General features: G+C 32.6%; 1 long non-coding RNA gene across 1 annotated transcript; it reads left to right on the forward strand.

The window, feature by feature from the left end:
- The first annotated feature begins 21,637 nt into the window (after positions 1 to 21,637).
- Positions 21,638 to 23,850, forward strand: LOC127263466 (uncharacterized). Its single transcript, XR_007841482.1, has 5 exons — positions 21,638 to 21,719; positions 22,539 to 22,591; positions 22,685 to 22,749; positions 23,438 to 23,576; positions 23,659 to 23,850. It is a non-coding gene; the product is annotated as an uncharacterized LOC127263466 (long non-coding RNA).
- The last annotated feature ends 689 nt before the right edge of the window (positions 23,851 to 24,539 follow it).

Raw genomic sequence — 24,539 nt, forward strand, 5'->3', positions numbered from 1 at the left:
CAATTTTGTGATGATATATGCGTTATGTAATTTAGAAGTTCATTTACTCTATTAATCATGCCATTGTAAATTTCTTTTTGTTTTTTCAGAATCTTATTATTATTATTATTTAACATCATTTTCCGTTGTTGTAAAATTATTTTATATTAAAAAATATTATTTGCTTTGTTTTTTTCCTATCATGTAAATTGAGAAATTAAGAGTTGTGCTTCTTCTGATATTTGGCTTGAGTTATAAAAATGAGAAATTAAGAGTTGTGATTTTTTTTTTAATGTTTGGATTAAGTTATAAAATTGAGAAAATATATATATATATATAATATGCAGTAATAAATTTGTTTAAGCACCTTGTGTTGGATTGACTTTAAAGTTACGAAATTAAGATTTTTTGATATTTGGATTGAGTTATAAAATCAAGAGTTTATATATATATATATATATATATATGTTATAATATGTTTGTTTTAGCACCTTGTGTTGGATTCGGTTCTAAAACTGAGAAATTAAGAGTCGCGTGTTTATAAAAAAATTTATTTGATTTATGTTTGAGTATAATTATTTTTATTTTTGTATTGTAGAAAATATAGATTATATTAATGGTTAATCAACCACTTTTATTTCCAATATAATCAATTGGAGGTGGAATAACGAGTAATAATCGCGAATAAAATCAGAATGGTCCATAGGGGAAATTACTAATGATAGGAATTATATTTCGATCAAATTTTCATGAACCATGGATTTATATAAAATGACTACCTAATAGCCAATTGACAAATAGTTTCAAATATTTAAGGTATATCTACTATTGAATTTGTTTTATTAACTATTTTATTATTGAATTGACTGTAACTATTAAAATTTAACAATATTTTTTATAGGTGGAAACCTCAGTATTAATTTGGGACTCATAATTTATTTTTAAATAAAATTAGGGAGTTATTAAGGAAAAATTTAGGCTATGCTCGAAAAAATAATGCATGTCGGAAATAAATTTGTCTTGAAATTTGGGATAAAATGAAGGAGAAATGGGTTCTAAAGAATTTCAAGATATGGTTGAATGAAATAAAGAAAATATGAAAAAAAATCCGACAGTAGTTGCAAATCAATACCGTTGAGGCGCTCGATCCGTTGGCCGTGTTCGAAAGATTATAGTTTATTTAATTTAATGTAATTTGTAAATATAATTGTTGTACTATATATATATATCTTTGACAAAATTTTTAATGATATTTATCTTATAAAGGGATGAATTAGGACGTACACCAATATAAATAGACCTTATCACCACTGTTTTAGTAAAAAAAATGAAATACCTACTCACGATGTTGCAGCTCTCGAAGTATAATTTGTTTAATATATGTGTTTTTTCCATATTGAATAATAGTCTATAATGGTTTTAAAATTTTTAATTCTTAGGCAAAGCTACAAATTTTTTCTGAAAGTAGTTCTACTTCTCAACTGGATCCAAAAAAAACTGTTAATGCCTACAAAACGTCGTGTCCTGGGATCTGGTTCCAGAGGTAAGATAGCGAAAGTCCAACTTCGGCCTTCCTATTCACAACATGTTACATCTGTGTCTTTTACAAGTGTTTCGATGGATGAGTATTTGAAAATTAAGGAAGAATTGCGAGCAACTAATCAAAGATTAGATTATATTTGCCTATTTTTTTTTTAAATATTATTGATAAATTTTATTTCAAACTGATTGTATAAATATTTATTTTTTATTTTTTTTTTGTAGGTGATGAAATCTTTTCGTACGCATTTTGAATATTTCAATAATACTATTATGTATGAAGCAAAATTATATTATTCATTTGATCCTCATCAAATGCGTCGAGAGGAAAGTGGGAATAAAAGTGCGAGTCGGACTGGTGAAGCGAGTAGAAGTGGACAATATTATAGCAACAAAGAGGATGATGAATATGAAAGCAACGATGATGATGAAACTATTCGGCCTATGCTGTTTTACTAATTTTTTTTATAATATTTTTCCTTGTAATGTATTTTAACTCGAAATTAAAATTAATTTGAATATGATTTTAAATATTTTAAAAAAATATTATATGAATATTTAATTTTATTATTTTAAATTAAAACTAAATAAAAAAATCAAATAAAAATTATGGTTTGATATTTTGTTGCAAAATGCTGGGACAATTTGATAATTTGGTTTGCTGTTTTGTTCCGGAAGGATGCAACAATTTGTTGCGGACGTCCACGACGTGCAGAAGGATGCACCAATTTTTAGTGATCTTCCGGAAGGATGCAACTATTTGTTGTGGCATTCAATATTGTAATGAATTCTTTTCAATATTTTTGCAGAAAGTTGCAACAATTTGTTGTGGTTTTTGCGACAATATCAATAGTCAAGAACAATCTAGCGGAATTATATAATTTCCGTGACAAACATATATGCCACAATAATATATTTCTCTAGTAATGAGTTTATTGATGTCGATGGGTCGTGATAAAGTTACTGCATGGTTGCACAACAAGATGTTTCCTGTTCGAGCTAGGGGCAAGAGTCAGAATGGAAGACCACTACGAGAATGAGGGTAAAGCTTGTCCCTGTAGTCCTCATTGAAAGTTGTGAAAAATAAAGAGCTTGACTCAAAGGAAGTTAATGAAGGCATGTTTGAGACACCTCCCATTGATGACAAGGTATCTCCCTCCAAGGAGATGAAGGAGGTGGCTGGAAATTGTAAAGAATCATTTGTGTTCTTTGCAAAAAAATCGACTTAATTTAATAAGTTGAATTAATTCTAATTATTGTCTTGATTATAAAGACATGTATATAATTGATATTAATTACTGAAAATACTTAAATTTAATGTGTTAAGGGATTAAAGCATGTTTGTAGATATAATATATGATCGACATTGTTTATAATATCGAGTGTAGAGTTATAAATTGAAGCATGTTAATGATAAGTTAATTTACTTAAATTGTGTTCAAATGATTGATTGGTTTATGGCTGAAACTTGTGAATTGGATATTGCAAATCCATGAAATGGATGCAATTGAAAATTGTATGAATTGAAACATTTGGAAGGTTGAATCGATTCATCAATAAACCAACTGCTTATCATAGGCAAGCACTTAAAAGAGTTTTCAAGTACTTAAAATTGATTGTTAACTATGGTTTGTCATACTGTGGATTCAGTGTCAGAATAATATTTGGATGCTAGTTGGATAAACTATGAGGAAGATCACTCTTCCACGTCAGAATGGATATTATTGCTTAGAGGAGGTACCATTTGTTGGGCTTTCAAAAAGAAAACTTGTATTACTAATTCAACAATGAAATATGAGTTCGTAGCTTTATCCGTGACTGGTAAGGAAGCAAAATAGATTCATAATTTAGTTTATGAGATCCTATTATAGATGAAATCGGTATCACATATCTTATATTTATTATGATAGTGCATCAACTTTGGCTAAGACATATAATAAAATCTATAATAAGAATTCTAGACACTTGGGTGTTAAACATAACATGATTTGTGAATTGATCATAAATGGGGTGATCTCGGATGGTCTATCAGTCGGGAGGTTTGCGGCTGGACCAACAAGTCAGATGGTCTGTAAGTCGGGAGGTTTGCGGCTGAACCAAACAAGTTGGGAGGTTTGCAGTCGGACCAACAAGGCGGAAGATTTGCGGTCAGACCAACAGGGCGGAAGAGTTGCGTTCGGGCCAAAAGGGCGGAAGGTCTGTGGTCGGTCTAGAGAGTCGGTTACTATTGAGAGTGAGCGAGAATGATACTTCGGTCGGTTGAGGGCACGTGTCAGTAGGAGAAGGGTTAGCAGACGGTTGAAAAAGAGGCATTGTAACCATTCGGGCGACGGTTTCCAGTACCGTTTCTGAAGAGTATTTAAGGATTAAAGTTTGCAACTAGCGATTCATCTTCAATCAACTTCAACAAAAGCAAAGTCAGATTCGGGGATCACCACTTTAAATTTCCAGCATTTTAATTTCCAGTTAATTTTCTTATGTACGGTACAGTGTTTAGAGATTCCTAATCTCAGACACTAATTAATCAAATTTGAGGATATTTCCATATCTTTGAATTTTACTTTTTGTTTGTTGAAAAAATACATCAACACTACTATTACAAAAATATACAAATAATATTAAAATACTATTTTTTTGAATCTTGATATCGAAAAATTTTGAGCATAATTATATAAAACAGAGGGAGTATATTCTACCTTAGTCTAATTACACCCAAACAAATCATAGTAAGACATAGTAGGGTTTGTGATTAATCCTTGTATATCCAAAACATTAATGAATTTTGAAAAATAATAATTTTTATGCCAAGAGGATATGTTTTTCGTAGTTAAGATTGAACAATAATAACTCCAAAGTCAAATGGTGCCCTTTGATGTAAAGTAATTTTAAAATGAGTGAATCCCTTAAAAGTGATTTCCCAAGATGTGTGAGTGAGAATCAATCGTGGTTAAAAGACCAATCTTAATATATATGGAGGAAATTTATGATGTTATAACACACTGGACTCTTGAGTCAAGGATGATGGGACACTTGTTAGTTCAAAGGGTATTGCGAGAAATAAATATACCGTAAAATTGAGTCAATGATGAATCATCTTTTCCAAAATTAAATACGCTCCGGTAATACCTCCGGAGCTCTGGTGAACAAAACGAAGAAAGTACTAGTGAACAAAACGAAGGAAAAACTAAGGTTTCCGGAAAGTTAGAAGAGAAGAGAAGTGGAGGATATGATGTTGTTGTGATGTTTTTTAGAATGAAGAGAAATGCCTTTTATATAGGCGTCTCCACTCGGCCAGAAAGGCAAGGGATCAATTACGATGATAATTACGACAATAATTACTGATGTAATTTATTCTGATAGCAATCCTTCCATTTGAGGCTATCGTAATTTATTCTAATTTCAAATCTTCTATTTGAAACGCTTGTAATTTATTCTATTTTTAAACTTTCCGCTTGAAATTATAATTAATCTATCCGCAAGATAAGATTTTATTCAGATAGTCCTGCGATTTAGGCCATATAACCGGGTTTAATTTAAGTTGCATAATTTGGTTTGTCTCGAGACAAACAAAGTAGCCAAAATATTAACAAAGCTTCATATCCAATAAATATAGAATATTTATTTATTTCATCCAAATTAATCCAATTAATTTGGTTCACCGGTCCGTCGCATTTTCACTCACCAATTAATCAGTTGTGTAGATTCCGAATTTAATTTTCTAACATTAAACTTTACTGATTAAATAACCGATTATCCAACAATACCCCCAAATGAGTGGAAATGCCCATAAAAGGACATAAGTAGAGCTCAATCCCAGTGAGATATTGACACATCAGGACAGATAGCTTGTGGGTTTGAACCTTTCATAGTCAACATTACAGAGTGTAGTGGTGGCCCAGTTGACGTGATGCACTGCACTGTTCCACCTCTGCACGCTCTTAGTAAATAATATTGACCTGCCGCTATCTAAGCGTCAACTTTATTCTTACATTTTGATCCGTTTCAGCCATAGATCTTGTTTTTGGATTCATAAGTGTTTCATTTGAAGCGGCCCACACTTTACACATATATAGGTAATTCTATCTTAAGGTATCTAACTCACACCTTTAGGATCATTAAGAGCCATTGACTCAACCTCACTACTTTTGCACATTGTAACACTCATTGCTTTTCAGAAAAGTGTAATTAAGTGTTTGTGCCGGACTTTCACAATTTGCTTTTTCCATTGAACCAAGACTTGGGATTTCCAAGTCATTTGGTTGGGTTACCATAGTACTTGTCTCTATATTGTGGATTTCAAGCCCGCTCCCTTTAACATTTTGTACATTTGATCTCTCAGTAATCCTTTAGTTAGCAGATCCACTAGGTTTTCTATTGACTCTACATATTTGATAGTCAAAACTCCACTGGTGATCAAATACCTTACGGTGTTGTGTCTTCGTCAGATATGTTAGGATTTACTACTGTAAATTCCATTATTAGCTTTTGCTATTGCAGTTTGGCTATCACAATGAATCATCACTAGAGGTACTGGTCTTAGTCCAATATGGAATATCATCAATGAAGTTGCTAAGCTATTCGACTTCCTTGCCATTTTTGTCCAAGGCAATGAACTTCGATTCCATTGTAGATCGTGCAATGCATGTGTGTTTTGTGGATTTCTACGAAACAGCTCATTCTCCAATTGTAAATACATATCCACTTGTAGACATTGAGTCTTTTGCATCGGATATCCAATTGGAATCGCACTACCCTTCTAGTACTGGTGAATATTTCGCATAGTATATGCTAAAATTGAGAGTATAGTTAAGATAACTTAAAGACTCTTACTAGCACTTTCCAGTGTTCATGACTTGGGTTGCTAGTGTATCGACTTTGCTTATTTATAGGGCACTCCAGGTCAAGCCTTGTAAAGTTTGTTAACTACATTAGATTTCCAATAATTTTCGCATACTCTTCTTGAGCTACGGGATCTCCCATATTCTTGCTCAAGTGTACGCTAAGATCCATTGGGATTTTCACTGTAGTGTTGTCGTAGGTATTGAATTTTTTCAGTATCTTTTCCATGTATTGGAACTAAGTCAAAACAATGCCATCGTCTTGTCTTAGAATTCTCATTCCAACGATAAGATCGGCTAACCCCAAATATTTCATGTCGAAGTTACAGCTCAACATGCGTTTGACCTTATTGATCAGACTGATCTCTTTAGCCATAATCAGTAAGTTGTCTATATATATAGACTATGATATAACCGAAACGTGTTTTTTCGATGTAGACACATTTGTCATGTTCGTTTATTTTTAAATCATATGATAACATGACATTATCAAATTTTAGGTGCCATTGTAAATGTACCTGTTTTAGCCCGTATAAAGACTTTTTCAGTTTGCACACTTTTTTCTCTTGGCCAGGAATGAGATACCTTTCCAACTTTCCGTATATACTTCTTCTTCAAATTCACAATTTAAGAAAACAATATTTACATCCATTTGGTGAATTTCAAGAATGTTCAAAGATACAATCGAGAGAAGCACTAGAAGGGATGTTATCCTGGTTATTGATGAATATATGTCAAAGAAGTCAAACCCTTCTATTTGTCTATAGCCTTTTACTACGAGACGTGCTTTGTATTTATCAATAGACCCATCAATCTTGAGTTTCGTTTTTAAGACTCATTTGCACTGTATTGGTTTACAACCTTTGGGTAGGTCAGATAACACCGAAGTGTTATTCTGCATTATTGAAACTATTTCACTATCTATTGCTTCCTTCCAGAAAGGAGCATCATGACTAGATAATGCTTCCTTGATTGTTGTTGGATCATTGTCCAATATATACGTAAAATAGTCCGGACCAAAGGTTTTCTCAACCCTTGTCCTTTTGCTATGCCTAGGTTCTGAAATCTCTTGAATAGGGATACTAGCCATTTGTCTTTTTTTTCCCCGTAGTTCTTTATTTATGGGTTTTGGGTCAAACGAAATATTTTTCTTACAAGGGTAGATATTTTCAGAGAATATGACATTTTTTGATTCTATCGTAGTTTCGTCGGTCATTTCAGGGATTTCCGATTTTTGAATTATGAACCTATAAGCACTAATGCTTTGTGCATATCTGATAAAGATGGAATCTACGGTTTTTAAGCTGATAGGGACTTGCTTTGAAGAAGGAAGTTTCGTTTTTGCTAGACAACCTCACACTTTGAAGTATTTGCATGTGAGTTTCTTGCATTTCCATAGTTCGTAAGAAGTAGCATCCTTACCTTTAACTGGAATCTTGTTCAGGATATAATTTGCTACTACCTTGCCCCACAATTTTTTGGGGGAGTCCTGAACTTATCAACAAGGCATTCATCATTTCCTTAAGTGCTTGATTATTGTATCCGCAATGCCGTTCGTTTGAGGTGAATATGGAGCCGTTGTCTGATAAATTATATTATTTTTGTTATATAATTCTTTGAATGGAGCCACATATTCACCACTTCTATCACTTTGAACTGTCTTGATTTTACAACCAAGTTGATTTTTTGCCTCATTTTTTAGGTTCTTGAAGGCCTCAATTGCTTCGCTCTTTTCCTTTAATAGGCAAAAATAACAACACCTTGTGCAGTCGTTAATAAAGGTGATGAAATATTTCTTTCAACCTCTAGTTTGCACAAATTTTAAATCACACACATAAGTGTGAATTAATTCTAATGGTTTAATGTTCATTTCGACATAGGAGAAGGGTAATTTTTTTATTTTGGCCTCGACATAAATTTTACCTTTTTTTGGGTGTTCACTTGTTTTGTATATAGTAAATTCATATTTACCAATTTTTTTAAAGTATTTAGGTCTACAATGTCATAAATCAGAACACTCAATCAAGTATGGAGAAGAAGCGACATTTTCATTATCAGTAGGTGGTGCTCGGCTTACAACCATTACATTGAACTTAAGCAACCCTTTGTAAGATTAATCCCAGTTTGGAACATCTCCTTTTTTGACAATATAGATTTATCTGCTACAAAGACAAATTTAAAACCATGCCTAACTAGCAATGATCTTGAAACGAGATTCTTCCAAAAGTCTGGCACATGCAGGACATTCTTTAGGGTTAGCTCTTTGCCGGAGGTCATCTTTAACACCATGTTCCGCATGCCTTGGACCTGAGAAGTTGCGTGGTTTTTCATGTACAGTTTCCTTCCTTCGGTCTCCTTGTAGGTTGAGAAGCTTGTTGATAAGTGACAAAAGCATTTGATAGCCTTATGGGGTTTTTAGATGAATTAATTTGTTGAATTGTGAGTCTTTGAGCATGGTCAGATGCATATAAAGGAAATAAAGTTGTAGACCCCGAATTGTGTTATCATAATTAAGATTTATACCATTTTTATTGGTGAGTTTATAGGTCGAACATAGGGATTTTAAGTCATGAAAACTAAATCGAGAAATTCTTACAAAGTTAAGTGCAAACGAGAAAGCAATGAAATAAAAAGAGTCTCTCACAAGCGAGCCAAAATTTTACAGCTACTGAAAGCAAGTTAAAACAAGTGAAGCGAACGGGCAACGAGTGATGTTATGAAGTTGGTGTGCAAGCGGTGAATGTAGTGATAGTGTTGGTGAGTGGTTGCAAGCAGATGAATGATGAGCGGTTTATATATATGAGTGATGTTGAGCGGTTAACAAGTGATGGTGTTGATGGCTGGTGAGCGATAATATACGAGTGATGTGGGGGAGCATATAAGGTTGCGTGTGATCTGTGCCTTCCTTAATTGCTAAATTTTCATGGAAGAGATGAGCGATCGAGGTTAGTGAATAAGCGAAAACATATATATATAATATGCAATGACAGAAGGATTGAATGTAATCTGATTGACTGATTAACACAAAATCTTGACTCGTTGATACTTGACCTTAAGGGATTTACAACAAGATTTCAACGACACCCATAATTAGAATATTATAAGTGAGAAATGCTACTGTCACTAGACATCTCTATGGCCTAATAGACAAGCTCCTATGACCTTTTAATTATTCTACATTCTGTCTTATTAGTGGTTTTACCCTTATGTTACATCTCTTTATTCAAAATTGAATTCCAAGAGCAGTTAAGCAGGTCGACAAGGCTTCCGCGTACTTAACTACATTGAAATGCCTAATTTTTGTTAATGAATACGATGCAAATTTAGGTTTAACTAGTCTATTCGTCTATGTTCTTTCTCAACAAACTAGAATTCTAAGTTTACCATTCAAACAAAAATATGAAGCGGGGATGAAGATGAGTATGAAGAAATCATGATATTTGATCAAACTAGTAAAAATAGTAAAGATCTACATTATGTAAGCTATAAATCAAAGTAGTAATCTACACTAGAAAGCTATACAGTGAGCGGTCAAAGGAGGAGAAGATCTCGACTCCTCTGGCCATTCCTATCTAGAGAATTCCCAGGGTTGGAGCTCTCGGAAAACACTAAAGGTATCTGCAGAAAATATTAACACTTTAGTGTAGTGTTATTTTATAAATGAAATCTAGCCCTATTTATAGATATCAAGATCGACAGTTGAACGGAAATTGAGAAGCAAATGAAACTGCTAGGAAGTTAGGTGGTTGACATCAGTTAATATGTTGAAGAAGTTTCACCGGACATAACTTCTAGGTTGCTCGCTCTGCTTGCCTTAAAGAGCAAGGACACATATCTTCCTTGCTTGCCTGGCGTGGCTAGAGGGCATCAGCACAACTCGAGCGGTGCTATAATCGTTGGGTGGTAGTGGAATGACATGACCGCTTGGAGAGGAAAACTTAGCCAATTTTTGGCGCTGGTCCAGTCTCCCTTACTGAATGGCGGATGTTCAGTCACAGGTGCTGGCTCAAGCAGTAAGAGCGTCGATTGCATAGCCAAAAGCATCTTCGTTTATCTTCAATACTTAGCTTTTATGGGCCAGAAACATCGCTTAAAAGGGCTGAAAATGTCAATAGTTTCAAAAAACAAACTGTGGATCATGTTAAACAAAACAAAGCAATAAAATATGTCATAATTCAGATATTGTGATAGTTTTCACATAAAAAATTCAACTAATACACAATTTTGTCAAGCGAAAAATGTGTTATTATTTGGAGTTATCATTTATCTTGTCGGAGAAAACATGGCAGATTGCTCCGATATCGATAAACCACGCTTTCAGACTTTCAACATTATTTGTTTCGTACACAACAAAGACAATATCGCCATTGTTGAGGTCATGATCAGTCCGGTGGCTGGTTTCAACCAGTTGGGAACTCGGCTTCTTCCTTTTGTTTGTGTTTTACAGTTCTTAATCCGGTGCCCTATTTTGCCACAGTTAAAACAATTACTTGTAAACTTGGATTGTTTAGCCTTACCTTTGCCCTTGTCTCTTTGAGTCGGGCGTGTATGTTTATTGGAGGGATCTCCGACCAAGTTGGCTTTGGCAATATCTTCGCATTTAACCTTGTGTTGTTTTCTGTTATCTTCCTCTATCTGGATTCGGATCATCAAATCTTCAATCCCATTTGCTTTAGCTCATGCTTCAGGTCGTACTTGAAGTTGCTCCAGCTCGGGGACAATTTCTCGATCATCACACTAGTGATGAAATTTTATGACAGCGGCATCTCCTCGTCGATAACAAAGTGAACAATGTGTTGAAATTATTTCACTTCACCAAAAAACTTGCCATCTATCATTTTATAATCTATAAACCAGGCCACAAAAACATTTTGGACCCAACATTCTCATACCTATGTTTTTTCTCGAAGGCATCCCAGAGCCATTTCACACTCTTTATTTTATAATATATATTATAAAGAGTTAGAGAGACTACCTAATATGGTATTCCTAGTTATGTAGTCTCCATGTACCAACGATGTATAATTTGCAAACTTCTGCTGATCCGCATCGCGCTCTGGGGTTGTTAAGACATCATGCAACACAAATATGAAAAATCTAATCGAGGTTAGGTAGAAGAACATCTTTTTCTGTCACCTCTTGAAGTCCACCCTACTAAATGGCTGTAGGAATGATACGTGGGGCATCATCTGTGGGCCAAACCCAGGACCAGCAGTTTGGGCCGCGAAGATATCAGTGGGTGCAGCAAAAAACACAGGAAAGCCCCCGCATCCACCAGGAGCAAACCCAGAAAACAAAGGGCTACGATAAACGGAACCAACCCAATTAGGGGAGCAACAAATCTGATGGTAGCTCCGGAAACGCCTCCGGTGGCGACTCCAGTGACTCATCTGGCGGAGGTTCCTGCGACTCCTCCGGCAGCGGCGGCGGCAGCTTTGGAAACTTCTCTAGCGTCGGTTCTGGAAACTCCTTTGGCGGCGGCAGCGGCGGTTCCGGAGACTCCTACGGCGGTAGAGGCGACTCCTTCGGTGGCGCTGGCAGCGGCTCCTCTGGCAATTGACATTCTCGCAAAGTAGTATCTAATTTTCAATTGTTAGTTCAAATAATATTGCGAGAAATAAATGTACCGTGAAACCGAGTCGATGATGAATCTTCTTTTCGAAAATTAGATATGCCCTGGTAGTGCCTCCGGTGGGCGACGTTACAACCCAAAGATAAAATCATTTCTGTCTCTGATAAGAGTGACACCTCAGGTCGTCGGAGCTCCAGTGAACAAAACAAAGAAAAAACTGAGCTGGAAGGTTGCCGGGAAGCAAGAAGAGATGAGAAGAGGAGTAGAGGATGTTGTTGTGTTATTTTTTAGAATGAAAGGGGAGACTCTTTATATAGGCGTCTCCACTCGATCAAAAAAGTAGGAGATCGATTATGATTATAATTACGATTACTGATGTAATTTATTCTAATTTCAAACATTTCGTTTGAAGCTGTCGTAAATGATTCTAATTTCAAATCTTTCATTTGAAACGATTGTAATTTATTCCAATTTCAAATCTTATGTTTGAGATTATAATAAATCTATCAATCGAATAAGATTTTATCCAGATAATTCATTGACTTAGGCCATATACCCAGATTTAACTTAGGGCTACATAATTTGGTTTCTCTCGACTAACAAATTAGCCAAAATATTAACATGCCCCATATTCAATAAATATATAATATTTACTTTATTTCATTGTTCACTGATCTGTCACATTTTCACTCACAGATTAATCAGTTATGTAGATTTTGAATTTAATTTTCTAATATTAAATTCCACCTAGTAAATAACCAATTATCCAACTAACACTCTTATTTTTTACCACGTTTCGATAAAATATATATATATATATATAATATTACTGCCCACAGAATTTGTTGTTTTTGTTGATGGACCTTTCAATTTTATTGAGCAGAAATGTTTAAACAAAGATGTTCATACATAAATGACAATTCCAATTTTTAGCAAATAAAAGCTGCGCAGAGAAAGCTGACTTTTAGAACGTATTTATTGTCTACTATCCTAATCGAAGAAGTTTAACATAATACTATTAATTAATGAAATCTACTTTTATATATATATGGCTAGCCCTTCGAAATTAATGCTTATAAAAAAAATACTTTTCACCGACTGGGAACATATTAAAGGCATATGCCTGTGTACATGTTCACTTTCTATATTTACTATTTATTTTTTAAATTACTTAAGGTTGGTACAACTGAGCTTGCGATTATGTTAAAAAAAAGTTGTTATTATTATTATTTTTTATTTACTTTTTTTTTTTTTGAGAATTTGGAAATTGGAAATTGCGAATTCAATTGAAATCTTTACTGTGGGTGAGATTTAATTCATAATTATGCTAACCAGGATTTCTTACACGAATTTATGCTCCTACTAGAGTATAACTATATACTCTTTCTGTCTTTAAAAATGTTTTAAATTTTTTGACATTAGTTTTAATGCGGGTATATATTTTTGTTTACTTTTCGTCCATCCTAGAAAAAAACACAAAAAAGTGATATAATTTTATATAATAACGAAATAAGAGGATTTTTAGGTAACAAACAAAAAAGAAAATTAAACACAAACTTAGATGACAAAAAAGTATTTTTGAAATATTATAATAATTATGGGAACATGATCCCGGGACTTTGTGATATAAGAGAGCAACTCCTTGGAGTTTCTTGACAGCAAAATTTTGGTACCATAACAAGTTAAACATAAGTTTAAACATGTCATTTCTAATTAAGTAAAGAAAAGGTGTTAAGTGCACAAAATAATAACTAATACATGATATTTGTTAATCCAATTTGATATCAAAATCTTCCTCCACTATAACCTATTACAACACCAACAAGACATATAACACAAACGAGCCTCTTTTATACCTCTCCAAGCACGGGAATTTGAATGTTAATAACTCCACCACATGCACATGCACATGCACATGCATTACCTATCTAATTGAGAGTAAAAGTGCTTATAAGTTGGACTGCATGGTTATCGATTACATCCGGTTGGGTTGGTTGTCCTCTTTCAACTTTGTCTGATAATTTTATAATTCCATGGAAGCTGGAATATCACTTATAGTATAAGAAGGAATATAATGGAAGAACACTTGGTGAGAGAAAATACATTTGTTTCTCACTCGAGAAAATTGATTCAGACTCCACCACCAGACCCAATCAAATCCAGGCTGATATTTTTACCAACTTTGGAGCGGTGTAAACGAGGAAAATAAATATCTTACAGACATTCTGAAACATTGTTCGACTCTTTCATAAGTGAGGTTTCATAGACAATTCGAATTTGTCCTTTACCCTTCGATTCTAATCAGTTTTGAGCCAAGAAAAATGAGTTTGCAGGCAATTGTTACAGCATGTGTGCAGTGCAGGTTTCCATTTTGATGCCGAATAACACTTGTGATAACGAACCTGCAACTTGTCTCATATGCCAAAGTATGTAATATTTCTTTTTGAAACTTTTCTCAACAATAATCATAGTATGACTTTTAGTTTATTTGAGACAAACGTGGAATTAACTAGATTTTATAGTAAAGGGGATTGTCTTTTTATGCATGAAGTTGTATTAATATATATTAATATTAAGGGTTTTATCCAAAAATATTGACATAGAATTGGGTTTGTATAGTTGTATGCTTAGAAATTGTACTAATTATAATCTCTCTCTCTCTATATATATTATGTATACTTGGGAGTATATATACATAATACATGTATTACTCATTGATAGTATGTATATATGTTATATTACATGGTTACTGGTGGAATTGTCAACATGTATAGTGAAGGTAGCCATAACAAGTGATCGTAACTAATTCCACTTGACATGTATAATTAATTAATTAATTAATAAATAAATAATGTACCCTATATACTCCATCATGCTACAAATACATAAATAGCAAACCCCTACTACATATATCTATCCATCAATAATGCAAGAAAACTGAATACCAAATGCAAGAAAATGGTCTATAAATAGGGCTTTTTTTGGCTAACAATGTTCACACAACACAACACAAAGAGAATCAAACAAAGTAATCAAGCAATGGCTTCCAACAGCACTCCCTTTTACTTGCTCTTTCTTGCCCTCTCCTTGTTGGCTGTTGCGAATGTCGCAAATGGTCAAGCACTGTCCCGACTTATCAGCATTAATGGGACACTTTGCTGCACGCCCACAGGGAGTTGCCCCGGCGGGCCTCCCCTTGCCAATACAACTGTTCGTCTGATTTGCCCTAATCCACTCGGTGGCAACACCACCGTTGCAACAACTGTCACTAATTCAAATGGAACCTTTGCCTTCACTATAGTCAGATTACCCTTCGATTTGTTGCCACTGTTAAGCTGCCGTGTTGTTGTTGCGCTTCCACTAAGCGATGCTCTTTGTCCGGTTCTGTCGACTGCAACTGGCACCCTTACGTCCCTCCTCACTGTTGTCCAAGTTATTATAGGCTTCCTTTCAACCATCATTAGTCTCATACCTACTCTATTCCAATTCTCTGGCGGGGTGTAGATGAATACGGCTACGATGAATGATCTTTTCATCATATCTATATCGCTAAATATGGCAGATATACTTATACAAGTAACATATATAAATAAAAATAAGGGAATCAATTAGGTGTGGCGTGCCGCACTCATACTATGTTTGTTATATGTAACCTTAGCTTGCTTCACTATATATGTTTCTCTTTGTTGTTTGTTTAAATTTCGCAAGAATAAATAAACGTGTGTGTATATATGAATGGACCTCCATTCATAACCTTATCAGAGAAGAAACCAAACAACTTATTATTATTATCATTATGGTGTATTTATATATATGTCATCGGATGTCCGCTGTGGACCCGTGGTTGTTATGCAAGCATTTTTACGTTGCCGCGCACAAACTTTTTTAAGGAAAAAATTGCAAATTTAGATTGTACTAATGACCAATTACCACTTTTATATTGCATTTTTTTTTGTATTTTAATATTATACCTTATAAATAATAATAATAATAACATGCAGGGAGCGGAACCACAAAAAAATTTATTTACTTATTTATTTTGAACGTACAAGATCAAACCATAGTTGAACAAATATATAGAATAAAGTGATTATTAACCATAGGGCGCCTAACTAAATTATTGCAATTTTTCATATATTAAGTCTAGATTATTAACTTGAAGATATTATTAGGAAATGGTAACGATTAATTACCTATCCAGGTTTTGCAAAGTAAGCAAGACAAGAGGTTAAAGATTGTGTGAGTGTTTGCGGTTGATAAATATGGTACTAGGTTGATAATAAAATTTCTCTTGAATTGGTATCTCAGATGTAGTATGGTTATAACTGAGTTAAGTTAACAAACTCATGAGTCTTTTATTGCTTTGGTCCATTTGCATTTGTTCTATTGACTTAGTGTTGTAATTACTAAGAATTTATTACACTATAATTGTCGCATTTTTTCACATTCTTCGGGTAAGTTGGCCTTTTTTTCTGAAAGTTCGAGGGAGTTGTTCGAACCCGCCATCCAACACTTTTTAATGTAAAACAATCAGCTAAATTTAATTGGAGTTTGTTGGTTCTAAATAAATGTTAATACCTATATGAAACCACCATTAAAACAATTACAAAACCTACCGCAAAGAATTAATTAATACTTTGTCATTTGAGCCAAAGCTAAAATTTAAATTTATTTATTTATATTAACACTCTGAGAGGTTTTAAAATTATGAACCCTTTAATATTTTCAGTTTGAATTTGAATTTGAATGTCAGTTGTTTGTTTTCAGCTGTTTTTTTTTTTTTAATTATTATTTATTCAAGCAAATTTGCATTTTATGTTAACAAATTTATACTTATTATTATAAAATTTAAATGTGAATTTCAAGGTAGAAGTTTGGGATTTGTTTTTTTTGTTAAATAGTTTGAAGGAAATTTTTTATGTAAAGTATAGATAATATAAAAATAATTAGTGTATATAATATATTAATTCTTTTGGAAAAATATGTCTTGCTTTGTAACCATTAAAACTAATCCTTCAGTTTCAATGAAACTAAGTTTTTTTTTTCTTCAATTTAGATGAACTTATAATATATAATATGTTATTCATTTTGTATTCTTGGATGTCTCTAATTTACATATACATATGAGATATCAACTCTATTAATTATTATTATCTTTTTATTGTGTGAGTGTATGTATATATTTTATTTTTTATAATATATATCCAAAATCCTATCACAAATATAGTAGTAAATTATTGGATGAATACACTTACTATTCTTAAACTGAATTCCATAATCTCAAAATTTTAAATAAGGTTAGCCGTAGGTACTGTTGTCTAAAGTAGGTAATATTTTTTGAGTATTTAGTTACAATAAAATTGAAAATGTTAATGTAAGCATTTATGGACAAGTTTGAGAAAATTATTGCAATGACTTTTGTAAACTTTGATTGTCATTGATAAATATGAGGTGGATTTTTTACCGTGAGGTTATATGTTCAAATTTCCGATGCGTCCGAGTCTTTCCTGTCACATGATCCTTCTAGTGTGTCCTGACTTATCAGGCCTAATTAGTCCCGTCTGCGAATTCTCATGTCATAAAAAAAGTTACCATAACTTTACGATCACGAGTTACCAAAAAAAAAAAAAAAATCATTCATAATATGTTGGAAATTGTTAAGTATCCCACATTGGATGTAATGTTGGGATTTCCCTACCTTATAAGGGATGAAGGGCTACTCCACTTACAACCAATTGGTTTTAAGTTAGAACCCCGGATTTCCGTCTTAACAGAAACAAATAGCAAAATTGATGGAATATTTTTATTTTTAAAAAAGAAACAAATTTCAGAATTTCAATCCTCTTCTGATTTCTGCCCAACCACATATTATACAGATCAAGAGCTGTTTTTTTTTTAAAAAAAACGAGTACGAAACTACGATGTTAATCTAGTACATTATCCCTTATAATGCTACTTGTTTTCCATTTTTTTTCTTTTTACGTGCATGAGCATGGCAAGCTATTTGTGTGTGTTTGGTATAAAATTATTTAGTGAAGCAATATAAATGATCTGAAAATATTTTTTAAATTAAAATAATATTTTCAATAAAAATTTTACCTAATACTTTTACATAGATTAAAATGTTTGTTACAGCACGTACACAAAATGCGAAACCAAATGGAATTAAAACATAGAGAAACATACTATAGCAAAATGAAATTGAAAGTATTATTGGATTTATAGCTGACTTATTATATAATAGAGGGAAATGCATTTAATTTGCAATTATGCTCCTAATGGAAAAACGGAAGCCAGGAGTTGATTTCGGACGTCTATGGTTGTTTGGGTCTCCAAAATGGATGCTGTAAATTAAAGGCATATTATATTTATTCACAAAAGTTATATATATATATACATATATATTTGTAACAAAAATTAGAGATAAATGACATTAACTATGACATATCTAGAGAAATTTAGGGTAAAAAAAAAAAAAATGCTATAAAAAATATTATTTTATTGTATTGATTGTATCTATATTTGTGTTCCCAAGAGATATCTATTTGAATCGTTCTACTAGAATGAATTTGTTTGTACAAACCACAAATTTTCAGTACCAAACAAATGGTCATTTGTAGCGAAATCTCATCCGCTACAATTTTTTTGTTACAAAAGTTATTTTTTGTTTCGGATATTTTCGTAACAAATATTTTTTTCAATTTGGTCAATATTTTTCTTTTGTTGCGGTATTTTTTTCGTTACAATTACAATACTTTTAATTTTAAATTTCATACTAAATCTAAAATAATCTAAATTAATATATCACATATATATCATATATATATATATACACGCATATAATATTTATATATTAATATATACAAATTGAAATTTAAAAAAAAATATTTATTTAAAATTGAAACTATTATATACAATAAAAATAAAAATAAAAATTAAAACTAAAACATTTTTAAATAAACCCTAATGCGCCATCCAGTTCATATGTTCTGTTTCGTTTTCTCTGTTCTTCTTCTTCCCTTTTCTTGTTCGTCCTCTTCGATCTTCTTCATCCTTCGTTCTTCGTTCTTCTTCTTTTTCTTTCCTTTTCTTCTTCTCCTTCCTATACGTCCTCCTTCACCTTCCTTTAATTTCTTCGCTCTGCACCCTTGAACGGCGCGTCATCTCCACCTTCGTCGGCCGTTAATCGCGCTCCGCCGCCGTCTTCCTCGACCTGTTGATAGCGAGTCGCCGCTGCCTACCAACATTCTGAAATGCCAACCCTAGATCTTTCTGTGAGTTTGGATTTATTTATTGTTTTGTCTTATTGTTTGTTGTCGATGTTTATTTAGATGGAAAAAACTTTCAATAAGAGTGGACCAATAAGAAGATGCTTTATGGTTACCAAAAAAGGTTGGCTAATCTAGTGCCCACGTTGAATTTGAGGATCACCTGAAACAAGTTTATGATTTTAAATGTTGTTGACAACCAAAAGAATAATACTTACATAGGATGGGATTGATTTGAAAATTGCTTGTTTTGAAGTCAAAAAATCATGATTGTTTTATTTCTTGTAGCAAAAACATTTTGTCTAGACTACGCTTTTATTTTTGGTTGGTCTTTGCTTGTTTTTATATTAGGATCAAGTGAGTATCGAAGGTTTGACTATGTTCAATTGTAAGTAAAATTTGCTTTTTTAATAATTTTTTTTGGATTTTGTGAGTGGTACTAGTTTTGATATTGATTCTCAATTGTAAGTGTTGCCATTGAAGATACTAATCGTTCCATTGAGTTGAAGAATTGTTCAGCTGTTAGAGATAGAAAGATTCTAGTTAAAAATGCCATGTCTGGTGCATCTTGAGGAGAGCTTCGAACAAAAGACAATGAAGGTGTGTTATTTTCAAATTGTTGCATCTTTTATGTGTCTTTCTTGCCTCACTATATAACACATTGGTTGATAGATGAATATTGTGTTCTTTTCTTGTTTCAAATTTAACTTTTACAAGTTTATGATCATTTTGAATTTTTTTCGCTATGTTTGGGATTCTTAATTTTCTTCCATTCAATATGGAGATGCTATCAAACTAGAGAGTAACAATAATAAGGCTTTGTAATTCCAAGCAAAAGGTTCTAGTTTTAAGTCTGCATCTGTTATGTGGTAATCTACAATAGAACACCATTGCTTGTTTTATGATTATGGTTTGGATTTTTTATTTTCTTCGGTTCAATCTGGATATATTGTTAAACCCGAGAATAACAAGATTGTTACAGTAGCAGACAAAACTGACAAGGCTTCACAATTCCAAACAAAAGGTTCTAGTTTCAAGTTTGCATATGATATGTGTTGTTGTCATTTACTGCACACCATTGCTTGTTTTGCTATCAACCTTATTAATATTGAAAATATCATGTGAGGTATAATGAGAAAAAACGGTCGCAGTTTCTAGTATTCGTCCCAAGAAAGTGAAAAGTTCTGAAAACGAGACATTTTCTTCGAATTTTGTTGTTTTATTTTTCTTCTTGTTATGGTTGATGTTAAAATTGTTAAGTTAGATTTGGTCCAAAGGTATCGATAAATAATTTTAATATTTAGGTTATATGAATATATGTCTTGAATAACTTGTTGGTTTGCACATGTATTTTGGTGTTGATATAGATTAAAGTATGATTATTATTATATTTTAGTTTTGTTGATATTCTTGTATTGTTTTTTTGTTGAATTTTTTAATTAATAGTATATGTTCACGAGTTTCTGGGTTAGTTGTGATGATTTTCCAACTTTCGTATTTGTTTGATTTTGTAGATCTTAGTTTGATGCATTGTGTTAGCTATTAATTTTATAATAGGTTAGTGGATTTTTTTCTATGAGTAATGAATAACTATTAATTATAGAATAGCTATTGTCATTGATTTACTTTTGGATTTGTATTGTGGATGTTTCTATGGTTACGATTGTGAGTTGTGTTGTTTTTGCAAAAAATAAAGAACTTATTCTATGGTAGTTATATGGTAATGATTGTTAATTTGGTTTATTTTTAATATGATGATTTGAATGCATTTTTCATTACTTTTTTTGGTATTTTCATTATAAGTGTGAGATTATCTTCTTTTTTTTGGATGACGTGGGAACCCGCAGCCGCTACCCGAAAGTGCGCACTGGGTAAACCCAAGTTGGTGATAATATTGTGACATATACAGTTAGGTTTTGTAATGAATTATGGATTTCATGACTCATATTCTTCATTTTATTTGTTTATCCGTGCATATGATATAGGTTATGTATACGAGGTTTGTATTTAATTTGGACCAGGAATTTGGGTTGAACTTGAGCAATTTTGCTTGAAGTGCTGCTCATGAATTTATTTTACTTTATTCCAGATTTAATTTGCTTCCGTTGTTTAGCTCTTTGGAAGTGTGGATTTGTGGTGTAGAATGTTATCGTGTATGAATTAGCTATTATTAACTAAAATTTCACTTTTTAAACATTATTTCTTTGTTATTTTCTCTAAACTCTCTCTATGTCTTGTAATGCATGATGCTATGCCTCTGTTCGTCTGACATATAGGGAGACGTTTCTGCTAAGCAAGCAAGCACTACCTCGACTGTTTTCTTATGATGTATCGACAAATTCAATTAAAAAGTGATCTTTTATTCATGTCTATTATGCATTGTGATCTACAAACAGATTTATTTTATAATCATTACTGGATTTCTACGAGGATGCAGACATCAATATTGGATTAATCCTAGCAGAATTTTTTTTGCAGATTTGATTAGTCACGGCAGTATGGCTATAATTGACACTATTTCAGGTATGAAAATTATCAAAATCACTGGAAAATATTACTTTCATATAGGTGGTAAAGCAAAAGTGTAATCAAGCTTGTGTTTTGACAATTCAGTTGTGAAGATTGACTTTTTTTTCATTTGTTGCAGTAGCCATGTCTGAACTTATCGCTAGCTGAAGTCCAACTTATTATTTGTAATTTGGTTTGTACAATAAAAATTGTTCACTAACTTTATGGATTGCTTGTGTTGATGATTTCATAAATTTCTTCACATTGAGTGTAATAGGTAATCATTATAATGACCTGTTTTTATATCATGAGCTAGGCCAAGTGAAAAGAGCTATATGCATCTATTTCTACTTTGTGGGTCTCTAAGTTTGTTGGTTGATTTATAAAAATCCAATCTACTGCATGGATTTATTTTGTGATTCTTAAAAATGAATTGTTTGCTTTTGTATTATTTTGTTTGTGGAAATTTGTCTGCCCAAAATTTATAGAGCTTGGTATTTACCTGTATTGTTTGAACATGTTTGTCTTGCACTTGAGTATAATTAATTTATATTGCTCAGAACTAACTTGAATGCATTGGAGAATAACATCATGTATATGCTCAAGAATCATGGTGATTAACTACATCAATAGTTAGAGAAATGGTTCCGTATTTTTTAAGCTAAAACCTTGGCTTGACTATATCTATAAATTACTTTCTTTTAATTATCAGAAAATATAATCTATTTGCTTACGTAAAGTTTGAGATATCTTTAATACTGAAATGCTACTTAATAATCAATTCAATACTTCGCTCTCATGAGTACATGATATTTAAATCTATGTGCATCACAGGTAGATAGGCTTCATACGTTGTACAGAAGTTGGGAAGATGACCCGGATGTTGGGTTTGTAGTTTTGAAGATTGTCTTTTACCTCCCAAGTCATTTGTATTTTATTTTCTTGTTTTCGCCTAACATATAATTGGAAAATTTTGAAAGGTAGAGAGACAAGGCATTTGCAGCTAGTGGTGATATTGTGTCCATCTATAATATGCTGAAAGAAGGTAGAATTATAATTTCCTTTCTTATTATTCAGTATTTTGATTTTGTTTTATAGTTGGATTATTCAGCTAATGATTGTGTCTGAGTGATTTCTCCTATATGCATTGTAGTCAAGGGCTCTAGTTCGGTAGGATGCTACCTTTGGTTAACTGTTTTATGCCAACACTTTTTGGTTTGGTAATAAAGAGAGGTTATAACTTTTAAGTGAGAATAATTTTGCTGCATTTTTTCTATTGTCCTTGCCTCTTCTCTTATTCCACTACAAGAAGAAATCATTTTTGTAACAAAACCTTTTTGTCTCTAAATCTATTTTTTCGGTTACTAATGACATTATAGACGGAATTAGGGATAGAATTACGTTAACTACGTGAACTTTAGGGACGGAATTTCGTTACAAAATTATTATTTTTTTGTAGTGTTCATTCCATCAATTTTGTAAAAAATAATTATAGGTTATGTTTTCAATTCATGTAGGAAATCTAGAAACTTGCAAGCATTTCTTCTAGATAACATATAGTTTATATACTTTCTCAGTATGCATTTGAAGCCACATGTGACTATCCCATAGCTCATGATTGTTTTGTATATTTATTAATGCGCAGTATTGATCATCCGCTTTAAGATAATGAAATTTTGTGAGTTGCATTTTGTTTTCGATGATATGCACATATTGTCTTTATATGTACGTAGGTTATACCACTAATATAGTAAAGGTTTTTTTCACGGCTGCTATCGTTCCGGAGGCTGCGTTAATTCACGAACGATATCTGAAGTGCAAACACTCTATGAGTTTGTCCACATCGAGTCAATTGACTGGACATTCAAGGATGTATGTAACCATTTTTATAACTAGATTATGACTTAACCAACTCGCAAATAAATTCTTATATAATTTTTCACTATGTGGGCAGCTTGTTCGTCACGCGTAACTGCCGTGTATGTTCACTTTGACGCTGCATGGGACGATGTAGCGTTGCATGTAATTCTATGATGATAACTTTTGTTTATAGATTGATACTGACTAAGTCCTTTACGTAGGTTGAACTTGCATATGTTGCTTCCTTTTGTGTGTTTGTTGCTATGCTTTGCCTTTGGATTGTATATGTCGGCTTATTGCGAACTAGTTATGTTCCTAGACAGTGCGTACTTGGTGCTACTAATGGTTGTATTGCGAACTAGTTATGTTTTTTCGGTTCCGATACTATTTTTTTGTTATTACTAAAAAAATAAGGATATTCTTTTTGTTGCGAAATTGTGTTCGTTTCAAATACCGGTAAAAAAATTATGAATTTCGTTTTAAAATATTTTTCGGACAATCAGTTTATTGTAACAAAAATTATACCATAACAAAATCCATTACAAATGCATGAACATTTATTGTGACGACTCTTTTATTACGAGAAACATCCACTATAAATAAATCAAAAAACATTGTTAGTGTTACAAAAACCGTTACAAAAAAATTTCTCACGTGCGTTGATTGTCCACTTTTTGTTATGGAAAATGTCGGTACATAAACTTTTTGTAACTCGAGTATATGCACCGACCAAAATCCGGTACAAAATCATTACAAATAGCTTTTTATATGAAAAATGGCCATTTGTAGCGGTTTTAAAGCCGCTACAAATAGCCATTTTTTTGTTAGTGTTTATAATTAACTAGAATAGTTATAATTCCATAATTTTATCTTCAATAACCACCGTGAATTAGACTTGCCCAAACGATTCAAACCGCCGTACTAACCGCCGGTTACAATTTGTCAAAATATAAATCGAATCGAACTTTTCGAGTG

Source organism: Andrographis paniculata, unplaced genomic scaffold (assembly GCF_009805555.1).
Source record: "Andrographis paniculata isolate CXL003 unplaced genomic scaffold, ASM980555v1 Contig69END, whole genome shotgun sequence".
NCBI lineage: Eukaryota > Viridiplantae > Streptophyta > Magnoliopsida > Lamiales > Acanthaceae > Andrographis > Andrographis paniculata.